Source organism: Palaemon carinicauda, chromosome 4 (assembly GCF_036898095.1).
Source record: "Palaemon carinicauda isolate YSFRI2023 chromosome 4, ASM3689809v2, whole genome shotgun sequence".
NCBI lineage: Eukaryota > Metazoa > Arthropoda > Malacostraca > Decapoda > Palaemonidae > Palaemon > Palaemon carinicauda.
In genome coordinates, this window is record NC_090728.1 from 112,465,148 (window position 1) to 112,471,783 (window position 6,636).

Genomic DNA, 6,636 nt, shown 5'->3' on the forward strand with positions numbered 1-6,636 from the left:
TTGAGAGCTACGCTTGCAAGCTTCGTGAAAATCCTTGGGGCTATAGTTAGCCCGAATGGCATGGCTCTGAAGGCGTATAGTCTTCGTTGTAGCCTGAACCCTAGGTAGGGGGAGAGTCGACGGTTGATTGGAACGTGCCAATAGGCATCTGACAAGTCTATAGAGACGGAATATGCCCTCTTGGGCAGTAAGGTCCTTATGTGTTGCAGTGTTAGCATCTTGAATTTGCAATTCACTATGAACTTGTTGAGTGGCGACAAGTCCAGAATGACTCTGAGTTTTTCCGAGTCTTTCTTAGGAACACAAAACAGCCTCCCTTGGAATTTGATGGACTTCACCCTTCGGATCACTTTTTCCTCCAACAGTTCTTGAACGTACTCCTCCAGAACGGAGGTAGAGTGTTGGAAAAACCGAGGGCACGGGGGTGGAGTGCTGTACCAGCTCCAGCCCAGTCCATTCTTGAGTAGGCTGTGGGCCCAGGGATCGAAGGTCCACCGATCCCGAAAATTCTGAAGTCTCCCACCTACCGGCATCATCTCACTTGGACTGCCGTCCTGAGATCTTGCCTCCCTGACCGCGACCACCCCTGAATCCCCTTCCCCTTGAGGGGCGCCTAGACGAGCCTCTGGCTGCTCCTCTAGGCTTTGCTCGAAAGGAAGTAGACTGCCCTTCGAACGTTGGGGTGAATGCCGTGGACTGTGTCGACACAGCCTGGGGTACCCACTGAAATGTGGTCGGGGTTTGTGCCACCATCTGGGGCACTGAAGGAAATGGCAATTGCAGTTGCTGTTGCTGTCTAAGAGGTTTGGCTGGCCGAGACGGTAGCCTAGTCCTCATATTCTTCCTCTTTGGTTGAGGACCCTCATCCGGGGAAGACTTTCTTTTGATAGCCAGGCCCCACATCAGGAGAAGGTTTTTATTCTCCAAGGCGGCCTTATCAACCACTTCTTTGACCAATTCGGTAGGGAAAAGGTCTTTGCCCCAAATGTTGGAGGAGATTAGTTTCCTTGGCTCGTGCCTCACCAACGCCGAGGTGAACACGAACTCCCTACAAGCTCTCCTCGCCTTGACGAAGCTATAAAGATCCTTCGTCACTGTGGCCAGATGAGTCTTGGCCACTACCATGAACATTTCATGGACCTTGGGGTCACTTGCCATCGTCTCAAGAGTAGTCTGAAGAGACATTGAGGCAGCCAGTCTTTCTTTTGTCTCGAACTCTCTCCGCAAAAGAGAGTCAGACAGCTTAGGGAGGTCCTCGCTGAACTGACGTCCGGCAATATCAGCCTCCAACTTCCCAACTGAGAACGTAAGATGGACGTCCTTCCAGTCTTTGTTGTCCATAGGCAGGGCCAGCAACAAGGGTTTACACTCCTCCAGGGAGGGGCAAGGCTTGCCGGCCTCGACTGCTTTTAGTACATCCGCAAACCCTTTCTGTAAAAAGGGGAAGACTCTAGCAGGAGAGGACACAAAGGAAGGGAGCTTCTTACTCAATGCAGCTACCTTCGAGTTCGAGAAGCCCCTCTCTTTCATCGAGGATGAAAGCAAAGCTTGAGCCTTAGCATTGTCCATCACTATGACCTCCTTCGGCTCTGTCTCCTCCTTTGATGCTGGTTCCTTCCTCAGCCGGACAAAACAGTCCGGATATGACGCCTTGTTGGGTCAGAATTCCACCTCCTCTAGGGGAACTGAACCCAACTTATCCGAGATGACGATCTTTCCAGTCGTCATCGGCATGTGCTCAGCATACCTCCATGGGTTAGCATCTGAGCACAAGGGAAGGTCTTTCACATTGAGCCTTTTCTGGGGCCCATGTGATGCTGCAAGGTTCTGCATCCGCAGTTCCATTGCAGCCGCCTTCTCCTGATTCTCCTTCTGCATTTGTTGGATCATTCCAACAATGGAGGAGAGGGCCTGTCCCAGCTCTACTGGGAGAGCGGCCGATGTTGAGGGAATAGGCTCCGGGATCTGAACCGGAGTAGCCGACACCTCGTCGACCTCTTCCTCTACAACGTGTGGGGCTTGAACTTTATCCTGGGCTTCTGCCAGGAGGTCTTCCTCCAGACGCTCATCTACGTCAGACATCCTGTCATCCAACTGGATGTCTTGCATAGCGACCGCGACTTCAGCATCCACCTGGATCTGAACTTGGGGATCTCCTCTTGAGGCTGGGGAATCACTGCATCAGCTGATGCCCTAGGGAAAAGGTAAGCCCTCATCTTCTCACTTGGAAGATAAGGTCCAGAGGTATTCTTCTGGAAGCCCCTTACCCAGGTACGAAGCTTCTCCCTTGCTATATCCCTTGATTCCGCCGTCCTAGGGGAATCAAAGGCCTCAGTAATCAGGTTAGTGCACACGGTACATACCTGAGGGTCCCAATACTGGAGATCACCCTTGGAGACAGCGCATGCTGCGTGCCTCCTACAAAACTCATGTCCGCAGAGGTTCTTGCTGCGGACGTTGCAGAAAACACTTCCGCACTTCGGATGGTCCTCCTGTAAAGAGAAGAAATTTCCATGAGTATCAAGTTAATTATGTATCACTGGATATGCATAGTATAGCATAACAATTCAGAAAGGAAAGACACACACTTGTGTTTCCTTCACAATCAATTGTTGCAGCCATCCAGATAATAAAATCGAATGGTTAATCTCTTCTAGAATAACCAATGCAAAGTTTCCAAAGGAAACAGGTGGAGCTCACACCTCAGCAATGATTTTAAAATCCTGGATAATAGACAAGAAAGAACTCACTTTCTTATCTGTAAGGCAACAGCAAAGGGCTGTGCAAGACAACACAAAAGTGTTAGAACACACAGTGCTGTACCAAAACTTATACTATAGTTTTCTTCTTACAGTATATGTTATTCTGAAGAATACTGGTACAGTATAGAAGGTTATGTGCCGGCCGGCTCTTGCCGGCCGGCACACACCATAATTAGCTTTAAAGTATACTACTTAACAGCTATAAGGCGGCAGAACGCTGGTTCAAATGCATGTGCCGTCCGGCAGTAACTGCCGGCCGGCAACAGCCAATGTCGGCCGGCAACAGCCAATGTCGGCCGGCAATGACTGCCGGCCGGCAACTACACAAGGTAGTACCCGGCTGCCGGCCACACTCTTGGCGACCGGCAGACAAGGGCTGACATTAGCCGGCCGGCAAAGTTACACAACAGATGCCAGCCAGCAGCAAAAGAACCAGAGGACTACGACTGCCCGGCTGCCGGCCTCATAGGCCGGCAGCCGGGTCGGGTACAGCACTAGAAGAAAACAGAATGGATGCCGGGATAAGAGTGTACACTACCTCCAAGCCCGGCAATCCGAAAGAGTGCATATAAGGAAGGGGAGAATCTAATTCAGGCTTCCTGACCAATGCCGTCTGGTTCTACAGGCAGGCATGGATGAGAGACCAAGGGAGGTCCGGGCAGCACTCAAAGCAGAAGAGAGCTGCCGGCAAGGGACTGAGTCAATTCCACATCCTAACCTATCCTAGGTCCAGATGTAGAATGACGTACAGTACTGTAATGGCTAGTTCATTACGGAGATAGAGGGGGAAGGGACAAAAGAGGGTCCTATCAACCTTGCTTTAGTGAAGGATCACCCGCAGCCAAGAAAGCTCATCTTAGCCTAAGGGGGATCCAAGGAGGGAGGCCAGCAATACTTGCCAGCTCCCAGAGAACCAAAGCAAGGAAGGTGTTGCTACTCCCAGGGAAAGAATCTTATCCTCCCCCGAGAACAGCAACAAGGACTAGTCTGGTAGATCACAAAAGAAGGAATCATCTCGTACAGAAACCTTCGGTAGTGACCTAAGGAGGCTCAGCCTCCTATGTCTGTGTCAGGCCAGCGAGGGAGACTCTACCCCAAGCCAGACGAACACAGACTTAGACTAAAAACTCTGTTGTTCTGTCCCACTCTGAAACCAGACTTACTGGAACAGGAGGGTACAGTAACACCCCAGTATAGTTTTATCGAAAGTTAATTCAGATAAACCACTTAGGGATAAGCCCAAGGCTTAAACAGAGGGAAAGGGATTGCATAACTTCTCCGAAGAAAAGAAAGCAACCGGGGAGTATGAGAAAGTATACTAAGGCTCCATAAGCAACTTAGCCTAGGCACCCAGAGAATCGATTACCTAAATCACCGAAACTCACTCTTATACTATCTTGGAAATATTCAACATAATCTTAAATGTATAAAAAACAGCCTAAAGCTTCAATAAAATTATAATACATTCGGAAAACCAAAATCATGCAGAAAGTACTAGGACGAAACGACTAGGCTACATGGCCTAGCGTAGGCCAGAGTTGGCGAATACTTCGCCAAAATAATACTAAAGCACGAAAGGAAATCCTATGTAACGCTAAATAGCTAAAATTTATTAAAGCAAAACAACCGGGAATGTCGCTCTGGCTAACTAAACTTATACCTAGCGAGCGACAGCGTCCATGACGCCTCCGGTAGGCTACGGCTCTTGTAACAAAGATTAATCCTATTAATCACTTAAAAATTTACCAAGAGCCTACATTTATACATAAAAGAAATGGTACTCAACTTATCAGAGGCCGACGAAGTTGGAGAAGCCATAAAAAGTTGAATAAATCCAAGATTTGCGAGAAACACAGGAAAAAACACCGAGTTGTTAAGCTACGCAAAAAGGAATACAGATGGCGCCAGGACTGGCGCCAGGCACGCTTACAAAACTGAAGAATAGGGAGCCTTGGGAGCGGCTCCCCCTTTTTCTTTCCCGATTTCATTTCTTGCCAATTGACTCCTCGATACGTAATCTCTGTTTGGGGTGCAGATTGCCATGTGGCGTGTCAAGAATACGTCCTCTGATATGTCGTGATATCCCTTTCATGAGGGATATTCGCTCCAGGAGTTAGAATTCTGGTACCTTCAGGTAAATTCTCTGGGAATATCGCTGTAGTTGTAATATACCCTAGGAAGCTACCCTATAGGAACTTCCATCAGGATGACATGGCTTGAGCCCAAAAAAAAAAAAATATATATATATATATATATATATATATATATATATATATATATATATATATATATATATATATATATATATATATATATATATATATATATATATATATATATATGATATCATCCATGGCCTCTTACTTCCTCGCGTTGATCTGCTGCACAGCTACTGAAAAAGAAGTTAATTTGGCACAGCATTACTGAGGATGCTAAGGATTGGGTCTGCACCTGTACTTCATGCAAAGCTCAAAAGTATATTACAAATGGATTCAGGAGTGGACACCTTTCCTCAATCTCAGCATGATTTTGCCCATATTCAAGTCAATGTAGTGGGTCCCCTACCCACCTCAAAAGTACACTGTTACCTGTTAACCGTCAGTGACCACTCCACTCGTTGGCCTGAAGCCATCCCCCTGCAAACTGCAATGTCCGTCTCATATATATCAGCCATACTCTCAGATAGTGCATATTACCTCTGCTCCTGAAAGTCTAAATGTTCCAAGTCAATGACTCCAACTGGTTTACTCCGCTTCCCTGGATCCTCCTAGGGCTAAGGCCCACTCTTAAAGATGCCTGGGATGTCTGGGAAGTTAAAATGGTGCTTGACAATGCGTAAGTCATTCCTCCTCCAACAAAATCCAGTATCTACATCATGTTTGGGAAAATTTACTCTATGCCACCAGACTTACAAGCCCCCAGCTAAGCAACATACATAGATAGATAGATAGACAGATAGATGGATATTTCATTGACCATTCTCCATATAAACATCAAATACAATATCATTAAATTACACAATGGTCCAAATACATGAACTCATTTCACAAGTCACATTTCTTAAAAAGGAAAAATAAATTCCTTAATTAGATTAATTACATGGCCCAGCTGATGGCCTCCCATTGTACCAGGCTCCACGCAAGCTTGAGTGAAAAACTGTCTTTGCTTGCTTTGACCTGACCAAGAACGAAAATCAGTAAGACCAAGTTCAACCAAGCAAAGCGAATTTGTAGTGGTTTTCCTTACAACCAACAGTTGTATTATGCACAATAAATACAATTTTTTTCATGGGTCTCCAATCACCGTTAATCCGAAATTCATTTCCATACATTAATGCTGGTAATAAAGCCGAATGAAAAACCCTTTTCTTTATGTAGAAAGAATATCACCATTTTCATTTAAGAATGAAATAAATTTTAAAACGTGACACATTCTAGTTTGTGCTTCTGATTTCACTGATGATGATATAAAGCCATCAGCAATAAAAATACATCCCAAATATATATATACATTGCTCGCAGGAGTCGACAACAATACTTTCAACAACCATTGGGTCCTTAATGCGTCCATTGCCACTTATCACCTTTTGACGGCGAACCTGGAGATAAGGAGTCCTTCTTAGATTTCTTTTTCTTCCTCTTCTCGAACTTCTCCCACTGAGAGGGCGACCACTCTCTACATACTTGGCAGGGGGAGCCTTCAAAACACTTATGACCTCTGCACCTAGGGCATAGGGAATGAGGATCCACCTCCGGCGGCGACACAACTGATTGAGTAAATTTAACTTTTCCATCATACCACGCCTGGTTGTTGAGACAAATATCATGTCGTCCATAAGAACAGGGATGTGTAAGCAATCCAAAAACCCATCAAT